General features: G+C 49.8%; 1 protein-coding gene across 2 annotated transcripts in view; it reads right to left on the bottom strand.

The window, feature by feature from the left end:
• KCNIP1 (potassium voltage-gated channel interacting protein 1) overlaps nt 1-18,580 on the bottom strand; it is a gene marked incomplete at its 5' end in the record, with an annotated part of 373,601 nt that overhangs the window by 262,730 nt on the left and 92,291 nt on the right. Inside the window, one exon of one of the 2 annotated variants that reach the window (XM_084535738.1) lies at nt 18,406-18,428. The exons of the other annotated variant lie outside the window; for it this stretch is intronic. Of the gene's footprint in view, nt 1-18,405; nt 18,429-18,580 lie in introns of those variants that run through there. 2 annotated transcript variants of the gene reach the window in all.

Below are 18,580 nucleotides of genomic sequence, written 5' to 3' on the forward strand. Positions count from 1 at the left end.
GCACAGCAAGTAGCAGTCCTTGCCTGCTGGCTCAGCAGCCGTGGCTAAGAAGCAATGTGAAACACTGACAGAGTCCCCCCCTGCCTGGCTTTTAGAGACCAGCTCTGGGCATAGATGCCTGGAGTCTGGGCCTTCCAAAGTTTAGGATGATCCTCGAGACACCCCTGGAGGCTGAGTTTGTGCCAACAGGTGATGACCTGGGGGGGGTCAGGGAGAGACCTGAGCAGGCGATGCCTTGCTGCCCATCTGGGGCTGTCACCCAGGCAGAACTGGGGTAACTGCCCCAGAGGATGCAGATAGAACAACAAATACATTCTGAATTCAGAAGCAAAGAGAAAGCAAACTTTAAATCAAAAGTATTAAATGACTCAGGAGCGGTGCTGTGCCTGTGTAGATCAAGTGCCTCATTAGTATAATGAGCAGCTGGAAGGCATAAAGTAGCTGTGCTGTGCACCAAGCAGATCCATAACCTTACCCAAGTGCCACCTGCAGGTTCCAACCTGTAGCCACCACCTTTGACCAGTGAAGCTGCCACGAAGCGCTGCTCATGGCTCCGGAGCTCCAGGGAGCACTCCTCACTGCCCGCTGCCGTGCTCAGCCTGCGTGACCTGCTCAGCCCCTTCTGACAGGGCGGTTTGGGAATTTCGCTGTTCCTCCGTGCCCCAGCCATGACCGTTGGCACCAATTATGGTGACATCCATCCTCCCCCCTCACATCGTGGTTTGTTTCAGGAAGGAGAGGGCAGGGGTGACACCCCAGGCCAGGCTGACCACGGACTGCCCTTCACCAGCCCTTCCTGCAGGAGTCTCGGGGACCAGCAAAGGAAAAATGGGTTGGGCTGGAGAACAAAGAAGGAATTTACTTCTGCCCTTCTAAATTCACCTGTGATTGCTGCCACGTGAATTAATGAGCAGGAAAATTCCCTTGGGGGATTTTGTCTGACAATTTAATCTGTCACTCTAGGAAAGATCTATCCCAAGTCTCCCTTTCTGTACTTGTATCCTCATCGTGAGTATTCCACGCCATCGCCAGCTCATCAACATGGCATCGCATGGCATAACCTGGCTCAGTTATCACTGCATGCACTTTACCGGCTTGTTTCTTTCCTTAATTTCTAATGATAATTTCTCATTAGCTGTGCCCAGCTCTTTCATTCAAGAGGAAACTTTTAGGAGCACTTTTCTTGGACGAAGACTTCCTTACGGGTAAACCTGTCACACTGCCTGCTTACCGGCTATAAAAAACCTCAGCGAAAAGTAATGTCAGAGCACGAAACCCCCTGTGTGACCTGAGCGCTTGTCATCTTATCACTGAGAAAATCTACAAAAACCGAGAAGCAAGACCGAGAAGAAACCAGTGAGTGGATAAAGGACAGGCCAGGCTGGCTGGACACCGAGCAGGCCTGCGCACAGACAGCACACAGCAACACAAACTTGTTCCATCAGAGCAGCAAACCCACCCGTGACTGCTGGCAAATGAACCATTTCAAGCACTGCAGGCTCCTGCAACAGATTTTCTCTGGTTTTGAGTCACATCACACACCAAACTGTACGACAGATACGTCTCCAGGTCTCCCAGTGTGCACGTGAGGACGAGCTGAAAGGCAAAGTTTGGGCTGTGGCTGCACAAAGCTCTTCCTGGGACACACGCGGGTGTCTCCTCATGACCCCAGAGCGGCCCGGTTGCATCCAAAGGCACAAAAGAGTCTCGCCTTACCTACAAACCCACGGGCTCTCTCCCTCACAGAAGCACAAGATGCAGATGAGGAATCCCAGGGCTTCTCCTCCACTGGCAGCACCGATCGGTTCGTTAGCAGCACCGGCTCACAGGAGGCCACGTCTCCTCCTGCGGTGTGCAGACTCCGAGGTTTTAATCAAAACGCAGCCCTCCCCCAAGCTAGCTGGCTGCCACAGAACGGGAAAAAAGGCTTCAGGAGACATAAAAGCAGCTCATCACAATCTTGCTTTTAGAGGCAAAAGCTGCGGAAGCCCATTGTGAAGGCAGGAGCCACTTCTCTGCAGTAACGGCCATCAGAGGCGAGCGCGCAGTTAATTATTCAGCAACAAAGGCTTGCGATAAAAACTCATCTCCAGCTGGATGTTGACCACTTAACGCCGTTCCTAGCATACAATTCATCAAATGTGCAGCTCCTCTGACCTCAATTACTACGTCCCTCTCACAAGTTACTTCTGAGAAACCAGTCCGAAGTCTGGCCGGAGCTGGGAATGGAGGGCTGGGCGATAAGAGCTCAGGGTTATGTAACCCACCGGAGAACCAAAGGCACCTCACGAAGTCAGGACAAACACTGCAGAACACACCCCAATGTTCGTGCGAAGGCTGGAGCATCCCCGCAACTTGGCCCACCACAAGCAGCCCTGCTACTCGTTTGGGGAACTGCACGTGCAAATCGTTTCAAAAAAACAGCAATGGGGTACGACTGCTGACGCACAGTGAGCACGTTAACATGCACAGAGTCCTCAGAAAAACACGATCCACTATGTCTGTCTGTAACTTTTGTTTAATTATGAGATATTTAATGGATGAATACTAAAATAAAGAGAAAAATAGAATAACAACCTGCTGCTGAAGTACAGCCATCTCTTAGAACAGCATTTTTTCTTTGTTTACTTACGGAACGAAAATAAAACTGTGTGAACAAGTGCAAGCATGCAGGTATGAGGTTACAGATTGCCTTCGCACACCACACAGGGACTGAAGATGGGTTTGGCCACCTGACAAAACCCCTCCACCAGCAGCACACCTGCAGCCAAATCTCATTTTCCACTGAGCAGCCTGCAGCATCTGTTCACACCACCCTGAGCCCTGCACAACTGGCCTAGCAGGCAAAACAGAGTTGGACAGGATTGATTCTGGTATAGGGGTAAAAGCCCTCCTGTAGGCCTGGAAATCACAACACGCATTTCAAGTTTCCCCCATAAGAAGCCACGTGGTGGTGTTCACACGGTGCCGGACCCTGGCACAAAGCGGGTCAGCGCCACTGCCCGGCCATCCTTGAACCTGCTCCCTTGCCAGGCTCTGCTCTGCAGAAAGGCCCATGCCCAGAAGGTCACGGTAGCCCAGGAGTTTGAGCAGAGATAATGTGAGGCCCTAACTACACGAGACGTGAGCCAGTGATGTGAGCCTGCAGGTGCTGAGCCAGGACATGTTTCCTTGCCCTGAGACACGATGGGACGCCCTGTGTATGACGCTGCTCCAGAAGATGTTCCTGCTACGAGTCCCCGCAGTGGGGACCCAACCTGCACGTTGGTTACAGCTGCACGCCTTGCATGGGGCGCAGCACACTTACTGACCGGGCACAGCCAATGGCCTGATGCTGTTTCTGCTCCTCCAGAAGTTATCCAGTTTCCCAAACCTGCTTGCGGTTGTGCCAATGAAAGTGAAGATCCACTGACTTCTATGGAAGAAACTTGCATTTACCAGCTTATTCAGCCAACCTTCAGAAACGATTCCCAAAGTATGCAAGCTGTCAAGTTTCAAGCGATCCTGTGAGACCAGAGCTTTTCTTTTTAAAAAATCTGAGCCATAAGAAATGTGCACTGGAACTAGTCAGCTCAGTACAGCAGCTTCATCTAAGCTCTGTTTTGAAATTTAGGTTGATTCTCAAATCAACTCCTGATGGCTTAAGAAGCCACAGAGAAAAAAATTAGTATTTTGAGGGCAGTTCCCATTTCCACTGAGACCTGATGGTTTGGCACAGGACCCAGGCTCTCCCTGTACTCATTAAAGGAAACCCGTATTATTTTCCAGTTTTTGGCTATGTTTTGGTACTCACCACCCCTGACACCTATTCTTGTCCTCCCCACTGCATCCCCAGGGCCGTGAGCATGAGCTTCTTCACACAGAGCACTGCAGCAGGGACCAGCTGATAGGAACTGGGACCACACGGGGCAATAAAAATTGTTTTTCCTCTTGGATATGTCCCTGACAGATAATGCCCCAGCAGACTGGGAATTGCTGCATTGCCCAGGTGAGAAGCAGAGATGGGGGAAGAAGCTAGGAGAGAGATTAAAACACCAGAGATGGGGCAAGACTCAACAAACCAAGATGTACGATGTAAAACTGAATACAGCATTTGAGAAATCATAGCTTGCTTTTCATATTGGCTTTGAAACAAGACGGATTTGGCCTCTAAAAATTCTTGCTGTTATACTGATACCATTTTCTACCCCAAAAGACAGATTACTCAGGCCTGGTCTACATGAGACAATGTGATTACACAAGGAATGCAACCCCTCCTTTCTAAGGGAAGCTGGCAGGTGAGCAGCAGACACGGCCATTCCAGTGCAAGCACGACCTGGGGCAGCCGAGTGCAGCACTATGTGAGCTCTGTGGGCACAGAAACACAGCTCCAGCCACCGTTTGCTCCTGCCACACAGGCACTTGGCTGTCCTGCAGCATTAAGAACAAAGCAGTGCACTTCTGATCCGCCAGGCCAAGATGCGCTGGCGCAGGACAGGCAGGGGCAATGGCTGAGGCTGGGGAAGGCCCAGATTAACCCTTCCAAGCTTTACTGCCACTCTCAGCAGCATCAGGAGCCTGTCCAACACCCCTGAACAGCTGGTCACACACATCCACTGCACTGCAAACACCTCAGCTGGCTCCCACCAGCCGCTTTCGGAACTGAGGAACCTGCTCCAGCGCCCACTCCCTGCCTGCAGCTAGCCCAGCGCCATCGTGCACGCCTGTGGACACGTGGCGGCCACCAAAACCCAGCAGCCCTGCAAACCTGGCAGCTACAAACCAGCCGGCAGCAGCTGCTGATAAACCAGCCGCTGGGCTAACCCACGTCTCCTCCATGCGTTTGCTGACCTGAGTGGATGCTTCAACAAGCCCCTAGCACGCTGGGGGAAGACAGCAGGTCCAACGCCATTAAAGCAAACTGGAGAGATGTTATTCTGCTGCGTAGATCTCTGGAGCAGAAAGCCCAGCTCAGCTGCCATGGCCCCAACAGCTCCCAGCACCACTCATCACACAGCACCAGGTATGCCCGCTGAGCAGCCTCCTGCCCCGCTGGCTTCATGCACGGAGGCCTTGATCACTGGGCACAGTGCAACTCGAGCTTTTGGGCAGCAGGCATGGCTAAAATCTGCCTTTCCTTCTCTCACGCCTTGCCCTCGAGCTCCTTTCCCCTGCCATTTGCTCACAGAAGTTTAATGGCAGCCCCTGCCTCCCGCCAGCCTTCCCCACACTGCTCCTCTCTCTCCCCTGCTGGTGCCCAGCTCGATGAGGAGCAGCACGGGCACATTTGGCTATCGCAGCTTCCTGCTAGTGCTGTGCTCAGCAAAACCAAAGGAGATTGCTGACAGCTGTCACCTGCCAGTACAGGCACACCAGCGCAGCCGTGCCAGCCCCGCCAGCAGCCCCGTGTCCCATCTGTCCCCGCCACGGGGCTGCCTCCCAGCTCCAGGCGGGCGTCAGCTCTCACTGCTCAGCCACCGTAACCAGGCTACCCTGGCATCCCCGTGTTGCTCACACATTTGCACATCTCCTTCCTTTTATGTATGTTTTAGGGCAGCACAGTGGGGCAGATCTCCCCGCAATGACTCAGAAACGGCAAAACGACGAGTGGCAGTGCACACGATGCCCCGGGATGCTGCAGATGGGGACAGCTGTGGCTTCCCTCTGGGCGAGCTCACGGTGCATTAGCTCAGAGCTGAACCCACCAGAGGTGCATGAGAAAATGGCACACAAGCCAGGAACACCTGCCTCAGCAAGGGGACAAGGGTACCACCCCATGTATAGGTGCCCTGAAGTCCGTCCTCAGCCTGCAGGAACCATGATGCAGAAGATAACCAACACCACGCGGTTGGGGCAAAACACAAATGCAGGAAAACTGCATTTTATCAGTTCCCCTTAGCTTGCTGGGATGTTCTGGGTGAAAAATAATTCTGAAACTGTAAGATGGCCTCGATATATTCTAGCAAAATATCTGCACTTCTCTCCCTGCAGCTACTGTTTCCATCCTTCCTCGTATTTTAACCAAAGCACAACCTTGACTAAAAATATTTTCACAGGAAGGAAAGCTTTAGACCACCAGGGCTGCAAAGCAAGCTGCCCAAGAACAGCATTCCTTGCTATTTCCAACCCCCAGGCTTCCACAAGTGCCCTGCCCCAGGAGCTGCTGTGCCTGGGGCACGCAGAGTGCACAGCGGCATCGCAGGGCTCCTCGCACAACAGCCAGGCATTAAGGAGCCAACCTCATGGGAATACATCACCAGGGATTTAAGCTCGGCTGAAGGCTCTGCCTACAAAGCACTGCCCCCGTGATTTGTGCTGTCGCTGTCAGGCACACCTTACGCAGTGAGCTGAAGGGCTGCATCACAGGTTCTGGAGTTCACGTTTGGGAGAAAACAAAACACCAAAGTCCTTTCGGTCTGTGACTTTTAACCAGTCACTTCTCTCGGCTGCTGTGGATTGGCGCACCGCCTCTGGCTTCAGAGCCAAACTTTTCCAGCTGAGAACATGACCATACGATCTGAGGGTGATGACCTCCAACTATCTGCTAATTTTCTGTCTTTCTACCTATAAGCATACTGCAAACAGCACTGTTTTCCACTTGGCCAGGCACTGGTGGGCCAGAATGCCCTACGAGCTCCCCTTCTGCTTCCCACTGTCAGCCCAAGAGGTTACAAGCCTGGCCAGGCTTCCTCCATGCCTCAACCACAGCCCTGCAATGAGCAGAGCCATCACCAGTGCCTTTTCCCTGTTTCTTGATCCATCGCCGCTGACAACTGTCCCACAGTCTATTTCTCCACCCAAGGAGTGATCGCAGCTTGCACTGCTTCCTAAAACTGATTTCCATGGCATCGCTGTCCCCATCTGCCCCATGTGCTGCCTGAGCACCATGTGTGCCCTGCAGGTGGAGGTGTTTTTGGGGAGTGGTGGGTTTCCCATCTCGGTCTCAGCAGCAATGCCATACAAAAAACTGCTCTTCAGTTTGGAAGATAACAAATTTAGTGACATAGCGCTATCACCGTAGAAAGGTTAGAGGCCAAGAAGGGCAGGACTGAACTGGGACTCAAGAAATAACACTTCAAAAATCAAGCCAGCTGAGCAGGATTTTTATTTCTACGCCCTTGTATCTGTGACTTACTGAGAATTAAAATAGCTCACCACCAAACTCTGCATTAATCTCCTAACCTTGCTCTTCTCCAAAGGATTATCAGATCCATTACTGTGACTATTGAAACCAGGCCCGCAGATGCCGAATTTCAAAGGGACTTGATACTTGCATAAGGGCGAGCACAGCGAGTTATGCAAGAAGCAGTAACGAGGTCAGGGAAGTATTGTGCTTCAGCGTGCATTAGAGGGGTCAGGAAGGAACGGCACTGAGTACAGCTTTGCAAACCTGGCCACGCTTCGTTCTCTCTCTGAGACAGAAGATGCTGGCTTCTGGAGGAGAACGGATGAGAGTTTGCTGCTCCCACACATTACTCTTGTGGGTCCAGGAACCACTACATCCCACTGGGTGTGAGGCACAACATGCAGGCAGGACAGCAGATCCCTAGTTGGAGAGCTCCCTCGTTAAGGAAAAGCTGCATTACAGAAGTGTTCCACTCTTCTTTATCTCCTTTCTTTTAGATATTTTTTTTTCTCTCCAGGCAGCTGCTTTAGGTCATCTCACCAGGGGCTGCCAAGTGGCACCTCAGGCTTCCTTTTAGCTTCCTTAACGCACATTTTTTGGAGCTTTCCTGCTCCTTGCAACATGGTGGCCGTGGCCACACTGACACTTGTCACTGTCACAGCTCGGCCCTGGCAAGGCAGCCGGTAGCAGCCAGGCGAGCCTTGGCCACCAGAGCTGCCGTGGGGCTGCAGCTATGTCTGGGGCAGCGTCACTTGTGTGGGTGTGTATTTGAACACCGTGTACATGTATACACCCAGACACTCACCCTTCCATGTGATTTCCTAACCAGATATGGCCTTCCAGAGTCCTTGCCTGAGAATGCTTTGGTCAGAACATGACGCTTTTGTGCCATTTTTACAGCTTCCCACCGACCTGATACCTTGTCAGAGATGTCTTTCTTGGAGCAAGCAGCTACGTAAGGAATAATTTTACCCCAGAAAATAAATGGCAGAGATGACAGTGAGCCAAACCACCTGCTTAGCTGCAGCCTGCCCAGCAGCGGGGCCGTAAGTCAGCTGTGGGGCTGGGAAGTGGTGCCCAGCTGCCAGCGATGTGGGGAGGCAGCACAGCAGCCATGCAGAGCCCTGCCCTGCTGTGCCAGGACAGGTGACAAAATGATAAAGTCCTGCCATGAAAACCATTAAAACAACCTTTGTGCTTCAAAAGCAAAAGCACCTAACAACTGGGCACCTTTTGTAGCCTTCAATTATTTGTGTCTCGTTTTTATTATTATTGTTCTGTCTTTTTCTTTCTTCCACTGTGGCAAAAAGCAAGCGAGGGAAAAGCAGGTAGAAAAGAGGAAAACAGCACCACCAACAACAAAAAAGGTCAAAACTCAGTTTTCTCAGAGAACACAGAGTTTCTTTGTGAAAGACCATTAGCTTTGAAAAATGCAGTTGAGGGGAGGGATGAGGGGGAGCAGCAGCCGCATTTCTGAGCTGCGCTACCAACAAGCAGCAGCTCTGCAGGCAGCACAGCCCCCGCAGCTCATGGCACTGCTGCTCCCCGGGGACAGGACCCCTGCTGCCCAGCTTAGCTAAGCAGGCCCTTCCCAGCACCACGCTCACATGAAGGTGCAGAGCCCTGTGTACAGCTGCTGTGTGCAGCCGTGAGGCTTAACCTTGCTTCTGAATGCCAGACGGAGTCCTCGCTCCCCTGGGCCTCGTCCAGGTCCTGCCCTGCTTCCCAACATTGGGCGGGGAAGGCGCCCAGCACTGCGCCACTCAGGTGTGCGAGACATCGCCCCCAGCCCAGCTGACATCACTTACATTTGGGCAGCAGAACCTCATCACTGCCAAGCTATCAGCTCTGGTTTGCTGCTGGTGCAGCACGAAGGCAGCCCTTGGCCCAGGGTAACGGCACGGCACCCACCGCAGTGGGCTCTGAGCGCTGTTGGTGGCCAGCGAGCCCCTGTCACGTCTTCCTCCTCTGTGAACCACCCAGGAGAAATGAGCAGGCCTCAGAAATGGGTTTCCAGCCTTGTCACCACAAGAGGCAACCTTGCCTTCAAATCCCTCAAAAGGAAATGAAGTGAGGCCAACCCTGCATAAGCACCTAGCAATGCCCTTCAGCAAAATGCATGCAGGAGAGAGACTACAACAAGGAGAAAGCACTAAAACCTCATTGTGTGTATCTGTATAATATTATATAGACAGATTAATGGCTGTATAATATTATATAGGCAAATAAAAACCCTTAAGGTCCAACCTCTCCAAGATCAGCCCCTGGAGCACGTAGCGGTGCCATTACCACTCAGCACCGTGGCTCTGTGCGGGGCTCGTGCCGAGGAGCTCACTGCCTGCCTGCAGGGAAGGGGCTGGGCGCTCACACCTGGGCTGGGCACTGCCTGTGAGCCCAGCTCAGGCAAGGCAATTCCTGACGTGAATACAGCAAGCGGCGATATTTTACAGTCACATATTTTAGTGACAGAAACACGAGGTTTTAGCACTCACTGGGCAATGGGAACATTTGGTTCCATCACTGATCAAAGGGTAAATCGCGCACACAAAGCAAGACCGGGCTTCAGCTGGCAGCAGCCAGACACAAGGCACTCCCAGCAAGACGCCTCCGGGTCCCATCACCACATGAGGATCCCCCACGCTACCGCACGGTCCCTCCCGTGGCAGCAGGTTTGCAGCCCCAGCGCAGCCTCAGCAGTGGCAGTGGTGCCATCGTACATGTACGTGGGAAGCATGGCACTGGGAGAGCTTCCCCTGGTGGTGCAGTGAGCCACCGAGCTATCCGGTCAGCTTCTAACCTGATGACAAAATCCAACACAACACCATAACAAGCATATCAGCCATTTTACTAAATAAGTCATATTAAGGTACGTAAGTTGTAAATGCCCAGGTGATACTTTTTTTTTTTTTTTTTTTCTAAGATGTTTCTAAGAGATTCAAGGAACTCGCACAGTTTTACACTACTTTCATTTTAAAATACCACTAAAAGACTATTTGACTTTTTTCTTGCCAATTTGGAACTTCAAAGAGAATGCAACAAGAGCTAAATGAAGATTTTGATACCAATAAGAGTTTTTCCTTCATGGGTGGATAATTTAAAGTGCTGGAGTTTTGGAACATTTGTGATATAAAACATAGTCAGTAATAATCACGTCCCTCAAGACATCCACTAATTTGTTTTATTGCCTTTTTATTTTTGTCCCCTTTCATTTTCTGAAATATAATCATAGTTCAGTGACTCCATCTGCAAGGAATTCAGCAACAAAGCTTTAACTGTAATGATGTACAACAAATGAATCACAATTCCTTAATCACCCTGTTCCCTTTATTGTTGCCTCATTCGAATTCATGGGTTCCCCAAAAAAATTTAATTATATTTGCAATTTCTTCACAAAATTACACAGATAAATAACTGAAAGCATAATGTTTCCTACACTTTCTGAAAAATAAAGTAAAAACAAACAAACAAACATAACAAAACAAAAAAACTAAGTTATTGCAAAAAGCTAGAATAGATGTTCAAACATCAAAGCTTTCTGCATCCTCAGAGGAAGAAGAGAGGACAAACGCTGGAGCCCCGCATGCTTTGCCTGCCACGTGACGACACCCGCTGCTCAAAGCAGCCTTCCCCCCAGAATAAGGCTAAAGGTGCTGTGATGAAAGGCTCACGCGGTGAGACTGGAGCTACACCACTTGTTTTGGTCCCACTGCACACTTGGCCATAGCTCCCCAAACACTCCATGCAGGTGGAGCCAGTGGCATGGCCTTGGAGCTGCCCCCAGTTTCTGCGCCTGTGCAGGGAGCAGCGTTTGTGCAGCCTTCCCCCTCCGGCTGCGTGTCGGGGCGATGCGACCAGCAGCGCAATTCTCCCGTGCTGCCCCTTGGAAACCGCCTTTCTGCAGGAGGACACGTCCCTGCCTGGCAGCTCGGATCTCGCTCGCGAGTCGTTTTGGTTCAGAGCGTGTCCCATGCCTCCTTTCCTGCCGTGCTCTCCTGAGATCCCAAGATAAAAGGCTAGCATCCATCACCCCCTCCAGACGGCTTCCTGCAAGCCTCACGAGATGCTTTTTAAACATTTTCAGTAGATCTGGCAGCCCAGGGACTCTCAAGAGCAGGCAGCGATCCAGACCCTGACCTCATTTGGAAGAGGGTTGGAGCCGAGCAGGCTCAGCATGACCCCAAGCCCACTGCAGGTCTGGGGAGCAAAAGGCTGGCTCTGGAGTGCTGCAAACACCCAGCTCAAATCCTCCTCACTCCAGCTCACCCAAACCCTCCAGAAAGATAAAATGAGACAACCTGGTTTGTACCCATTATCCCTTCGAGATGACGATCTTCAATTTCAACCAGTCCATCTTTGGATTTTAAGCTTCCAGTCCATTTCCCCCAAACATATTTGCACATAAAAACTGGGCAAGTACATCTCCTTCCACGGGATTACAGCACACAAACACTGTGTGTGCATATAAATTACATTTTCGCATCCTCAGAAACTGACACACAAAGAAAAATGATTTATCTCCAGGCAACTCCAGATAAATCAAGAATAAATATTTAATCATACGACCAAATAAAGCCACAGGGTTCTTACCAAGTTTATCACATTAAAAAGCATCTTGAATTAGGACCACTGTACTTGAACTGGGTGCTAAAATTCATTTCCTACACATTGAGACCACTTGGAAGATGTGGCTAAGGAGCTGAAGCCATATCCCCACCCTACCAATACTCTTGGAAATCCACTGACATCAAAGGAGCTCGTCTAGATTTTCACCTAGAGGGGTGACTGAGGTCCTTATCTCATTTTTTTTATCCATTTATTTCTGAGCAGAACACTGTAAAATCCCACCAGTCCCAAATTTCACAGAATCACAGAATTTCTAGATTGGAAGAGACCTCAAGATCATTGAGTCCAACCTCTGACCTAACACTAACAGTCCCCACTAAACCATATCCCTAAGCTCTACATCTAAACGTCTTTTAAAGACTTCCAGGGATGGTGACTCCACCACTTCCCTGGGCAGCCCATTCCAATGTCTAACAACCCTTTCAGTAAAGAAGTTCTTCCTAAGATCCAACCTAAACCTCCCCTGGCACAACTTTAGCCCATTCCCCCTCGTCCTGTCACCAGGCACGTGGGAGAACAGGCCAACCCCCACCTCGCTACAGCCTCTTTTAAGGTACCTGTGGAGTGTGATAAGGTTGCCCCTGAGCCTCCTCTTCTCCAGGCTGAACAAGCCCAGCTCCCTCAGCCGCTCCTCGCAGGACTTGTTCTCCAGGCCCCTCACCAGCTTCGTCGCCCTTCTCTGCACCCGCTCAAAATTTCTGGGTATTCTCTACTTGCCAGGAGTGGGAAAGACTTTATACACATTTTTATATACATATATATATACGTATATATATATGTATATAAAAATGTATATATATACGTATATATGTATATAAATGTATATATATAAATGTATATATAATATAAATGTATATATATATACATTTATATTACGTATATAAATGTATATATATAATATACATTTTTATATACATATATATATACGTATATATATATGTATATAAAAGGTATATATATACACATATATATGTATATAAAAATGTGTATATATATACATATATATATATACACATATATATATATATATCATAGAATCATAGAATATCCTGAGTTGGAAGGGACCCTTAAGGATCATCAAGTCCAACTCTTGACACCGCACAGGTCTACCCAAAAGTTCAGACCATGTGACTAAGTGCACAGTCCAATCTCTTCTTAAATTCAGACAGGCTCGGTGCAGTGACCACTTCCCTGGGGAGCCTGTTCCAGTGTGCAACCACCCTCTCTGTGAAGAACCCCCTCCTGATGTCAAGCCTAAATTTCCCCTGCCTCAGCTTAACCCCGTTCCTGCGGGTCCTGTCACTGGTGTTAATGGAGAAAAGGTCTCCTGCCTCTCGACACCCCCTTACGAGGAAGTTGTAGACTGTGATGAGGTCTCCCCTCAGCCTCCTCTTCTCCAGGCTGAACAGGCCCAGTGACCTCAGCCATTCTTCGTACGTCTTCCCCTCCAGGCCTTTCACCATCTTCGTAGTCCTCCTCTGGACACTTTCCAACAGTTTCATGTCCTTTTTATACTGTGGTGCCCAGAACTGCACACAGTACTCGAGGTGAGGCCGCACCAGCGCAGAGTAGAGCGGGACAATCACCTCCCTTGACCTACTAGTGATGCCGTGCTTGATGTACCTATGTATATATATATATATATATATATACACACGCTTAAGCTCTATGCAAACCCAAAGCTTTCTTACACGGAAGGCAAGGAAATGCTGCACTTGCAAAGCAACGAGCCCAGATTCAATTCTGCAGAAGCAATTAGTTTTTAACTCGAGAACAGCAGAATTTAATTCTCCACCTAAGAGACAGCAATGTTCTTTTAAATATATGCACAGGCATTCAGATATTGTATGTGCAATTGAGTAACAGTAATTAATGAATAACAATTTGCTGTTAGCTCTAATTTTTCCCATGGCTTTCAGACACCTGGGGTCAGACTGCACTCCCCAGACCAGAGGAAAATTAGCAGAAACCAGTGTTGGAACTACAAATGCTCTCCAGTTCCTCATTCTACGAGACCACTGATACACCCATCTTCTACTCCCCACAGAACCGAAACCCAAAATTATAAACGAAATCTTGGGAGCCTTTTGCATGAATTTGCAGATTTCCAACTAAGCCCTTGTAACATTCCAGCTCCTGGGAGAAGGGGACGTGATGGAGGAGGGGATGTGATGGAGGAGTTTCCCGGCAGCTGTGAAGTTGGCAGAGCTGAAAGTGGCACAGAATGAACCTGGAGGCCCAGACGTGCGGCACGAGAAGCCAGAAACTACCAGGAGAAGCAGGTGAGCGCTCGCTGCAGGGCAGAGCAGGGGCCAGCCCCAGGCCTCGCAGCACCGCTCATGGTCCCAGAGCTGCGGGGGGCTGCCGTTATCTCAGTGACAACTATTGACCCATTCGGGGCAACAGGAATGGAAGTGCCACTGCACCTTGGAGCAAGTGCCATAGATACATCAGGAACTTTGCTCCTATTCCCAGCTCTCCAAAACCCAGTGTTTCTCAAAGGGCTGGAGCCTCACTGTCTTTGGGCTCAATGGCAGCAGCTCCGGTCCCCACCTCCAGGTCCTGCTGCAAGCAAGTTCCCGGGAAGGACAAGACCCAAGGAACCTGCCTCGCCCAGCAATCCACCGTAGGGTCAAGCGGGTGGCGGTGGAGGGACACCCACGACCAGAGAGAAGGGCCGTGGGCATTCCCGTGAGCTGCACACCCTGTGCCGGGAGCTCCGAGAGGCAGAGTTTTGCCCAGGGTGAACCTGACTGGAAGCAGATCTCGCGCCGATCCCTTCTCCTTCCGTGCTCCCCAGGGATGCTGACACAGATCCTGCCTCCAGGCTGGTGCTCGATCAGATGTGACTGGAAGTCAAGTCTGCTATCAAAATCTAAATGAGACTCGTGCAGACAGAAGGTGGCTAGGTCACTTCTTATCTCTATCTCCTTGTTTCTCTCCAAACTTTTTCCTGCTGCCTTTCCTTCACCTACAGCAGGATCAGCAGAGCACCAGCGCCTTCATCAACAGCCTGGATTCAGCTCCCCAGCAGTGGATATGCATTCAGAACAGCGCAGGTGTCAGCAACAATTTCAGGACCCTACACTCCTAGACAGCCAGCAAACCTCCAGCTGTAGAAAAATGCATTTTGAGAGTCTAATCATGTAAAACTGGTTTCAAATGCAATACCAAATCTGATAGGAAGACACCAAAGTGAGGATTCAAACACAGAAGCAGTTCTTTTTGCATACATGAGCTTCCAGTCAGGCAGACAGGTTGATCCTAAAGTGTGCTTACCATAAGGAAAGAAAAAAAAAAGAAAAAAAAAAAAGAAAAAAAATGAAAGCAGTAGGTCTTCCATAGCTGGTAACAAGACAAAAGTATAAAAATATAACAAATCCCTGGCTTCTTGGTCTGAAACTTCAATGGAAATATTTAATACAGAGGGCAGCTTTCAAACCTGAGCTGATTATAAGCAGACAGAAGAGCTGTTCTCTTATACATGGCATTACATTTCACTGGGGACTGTGCCTCCACATTAACAACCTGAATTCATGGGGATTCCTGCAGCTGCAGCTCCTCCAGTGCAACCCCGTGTGCTTTGCTGTGCACAAGTACAGACAGGGGACTCCAGCTCCAGCATGGCTGCTCCAAGGACCCCAGCCCAGGCATTTCACTGTGATTTCCCTAATTCCACCCAGGCCTCACAGAGTTATTATTTATAATTACCCGTTTGTCACTTAAGCCCCAAATACTGCTAATAGCAGATTATACTTCAAATTGCTCTAACAGGTCTAACTCCCACGCAACCAACACTGCAAGGTAGAATGGAAACCCTGGGGAAATTTGCTTCCAGTGTAGAAAAGTTTAGGCTGTGAAAGTGCACAAAGAGAAAGAGCAACCAAACAGCTGTAGGTGGCAGAACGCCTTCTCCAAATGGAAGTCTACTCAGGGAGCAGCCTGCTGGAATGAGGCAGAGGATCAGCCTGTATCCCTTCAATTTCTGCTTTTGTGTGGCTCTTTTTCTTAGCTTTGTGAACAGAAGTACAAGCAGCCCACGGTGCTGTGCCTCCCCCAGCACTTTCACTGGCCCATGCCCATTATTTCATTCTGGCAATTCTCAAAAATATATTATTTGATTTGCCCTCCGAAGACTTATCCTCCACATCTTCATAAGCTGCATAAGCTGCTTCTCCCAGTCCTTTAACAACCCTCTATTTTTTGAAAAATCCCCATGGGTCTCCAGGTTTGGTGTGCTGCACCCAGGAGGCCAAAATAAATCACCACACAGTAAATAGCGCTGCGAGTCGGAGCCACGTGCACTCTGCGGGCAGCCTCCTTCATCTTGCTCACACAAATGCGCCTGTAAAGTGCTGCTGGAACATGCTCTGCTCCTCAAAGCACGCCTCCAGCTGCTGCACGGAGAGCCCTCAACCACAAAAATCCCACTTTCCAGCAACTCTTCTGCTTGCACAGGGGATGTTTGGTTCCTCACCATCCATGCCTCCACTGCCCCCATTTCTCTGACCCTAGCGCTCTGCCCATCCATGCTGCAGCCTCCAGCGTCCCTCCGTGGTGCAATCATCCCCCACCAGGACACCTCTGCCACCCCTGCCGGGTGGGGAGGCTTGAGCCCTGCCCGAGGAGCCCCAGCGGACACGGTCAGGGCCGACTGCCGGGCAGCCTGTACATGAGCAGCTCCAAACCTTCAGCCCAGGAAGGACCGAACAGCCACTACGTGACCAGGTGTGGTGATGCACAGGGGATTCAAGCGGCACACACATCACTGACCGAACGCTGCCCAGCCCAGACAAAGCCCTGGTGGGCTGCACCAGACTCACAACTTGAGTTAAGAGCACAAAGAGATCTGCCTGGCTCTGCCTTCGGACGGCACCTGCCCACGAGCCCACGGGTAGCAGCACGGGATCGGCTGCAGGGACCTGAGGCTCAACATCTGGAAGGGGCACAGGGCAGGTCTCAGAGGTACTGCTGTGAACCCAGGGTCTAACTTCCACTTGTTAAGCAGAAATACTTCAATTTCAATACTTCTATGTTTTGTTTTTTCCTTGAAAGGAAGGTAAGGGTAGGTTATGTAGCAATTGAATGCTTGCTTGATCTTCCATCATTTCCTAAAAGACACTTCAACAGAAAAATCCACCTCTAGACTCTGTCCCAAGCCAAAACAAAATATTTACTTTCTCTTCAGTTCATGATTTTTTTTTTTTTTTTTTTAATATTAGAATATTAGTTTTCCTCTACATTTTGCCAGCTACAAAAGCAAATTTAAAAGTACCTTGGTACAACACTTTGGTCAGGACTAGTATAGATGCACAAAGCATTTCAATATAATTTATTACAAAGATTCAAAGCAATTATCAGTCGTTCAAGACATGAACATTATGACAGTCACAAAAAGACAGCTATAAGATACACAGATGTTGTCTTGATTCAGAAAATATCAGTTTTTTTCCTACATACACATGCAATTGGATTTCAATTTGAAACTTCAAATCACCTTTTAAAAAAGATATATAACAAAACCTGAAGGAAAAATCAAGCGTTGTATTTTGGAATCTTCTGGAGCTGAGGTTGTTCATATACCACCATAACAAATACTTCTACACATGAGTAGTGTCGTGGGCTAGCAATAGCCCATCATGGGCTACAAAGAGAGAAAAAAGATGACCCAGAAGACTCCCCAGAAGTGTCTTCAGTGCTGACTGGACTCCTTTCTGTTGCTATCCCTGTTCTCTGTGACCACACCATCTCAAACACACAAACAGCCCTGCCACGATGTGAGCTCACCCCACATTTCGCAGCAGTGGAAACCACCACAGAGAGCAGCAGCCCCCGCGGCTGGTGGCTCCACCGGCCACCTCCCAGGAAGAGGTCCCGTTTCTGTCAGGGGGACAGAACAGGCACATGGGTCTGCCATGAGGCACCGACAGAACTTCCCAACACAATGAATATCTACCTCTGAGAGGTTAGTCACTGAAAAAGAAAAAAGGCTCATCACTTCTTATTTTATAGGAGCAAAGGGGCGTTCAAACAGCCTGGGTTACTCCATTCGCCTTTACGAGTCTGGGGTAACAGGCGGGAGAAGGATTTTCAATCCTGCCATTAGAGAACTCAAAACACGATAAAATCAGACGTGTACGTTACCACGCCAGACACCTGCTTTCCCACAGAATATTTTCTAGGCAGCCTCTCAGACAACCATCCAGCTGCTCCTGAGCCAGAGGACGGGGAAGGCTGCATCTCTCCAGCAGCACTGGGCAAACCTTCCCATCTGCTCTGCGGTTTCCCGCAGCCCTGTGCTTTGTCACAGGGAGTTACAAACCCGCAACCAGGTAGTTTTCACCCACGTTACCAACCCTCAAAAAAAAATCTCAGCTTGCTCAAGCTCAGCAGAGCCTAGTTACAGTTAATGAATTCCCGTGTTTACGTCTTCTTCCCCACCAGATGGCTGGGTGAGCTCTCCAAGCGCTCCCAAGCAGAACGGGTTTTGGCAAGTCCCTTACGAGGCCCGGACACCGCTGGCAGCTTGGCACAGGCTTGGTGCAGCTCAGGGCAATGACTAAATAGGGCTGCCAGGCTCAGCTGTCGTTCTGTTCCAGGAAACGTGCTTCTGCCTCCATCCACCAGCTTAGGGAGCATAACAAAAAGGCACCAACGGGCTCTGGCTCACTGCTTACCTGTAACTCCGTGCCTGCAGCTTTCCCCCAGCAGGAGCCATTTCCATGGAAATCCAGCAGGCTGCCATTGCCAGTGAATATTCTGGGTTTACATCAAGCTACAGCTGGAAGGGAAAAATCACCTGGGTGTGTGTCTGCTGGATATTCCGCAGGAAAATTAGGCATACATTTCACG

Source organism: Aythya ferina, assembly GCF_964211825.1.
Source record: "Aythya ferina genome assembly, chromosome: 14".
NCBI lineage: Eukaryota > Metazoa > Chordata > Aves > Anseriformes > Anatidae > Aythya > Aythya ferina.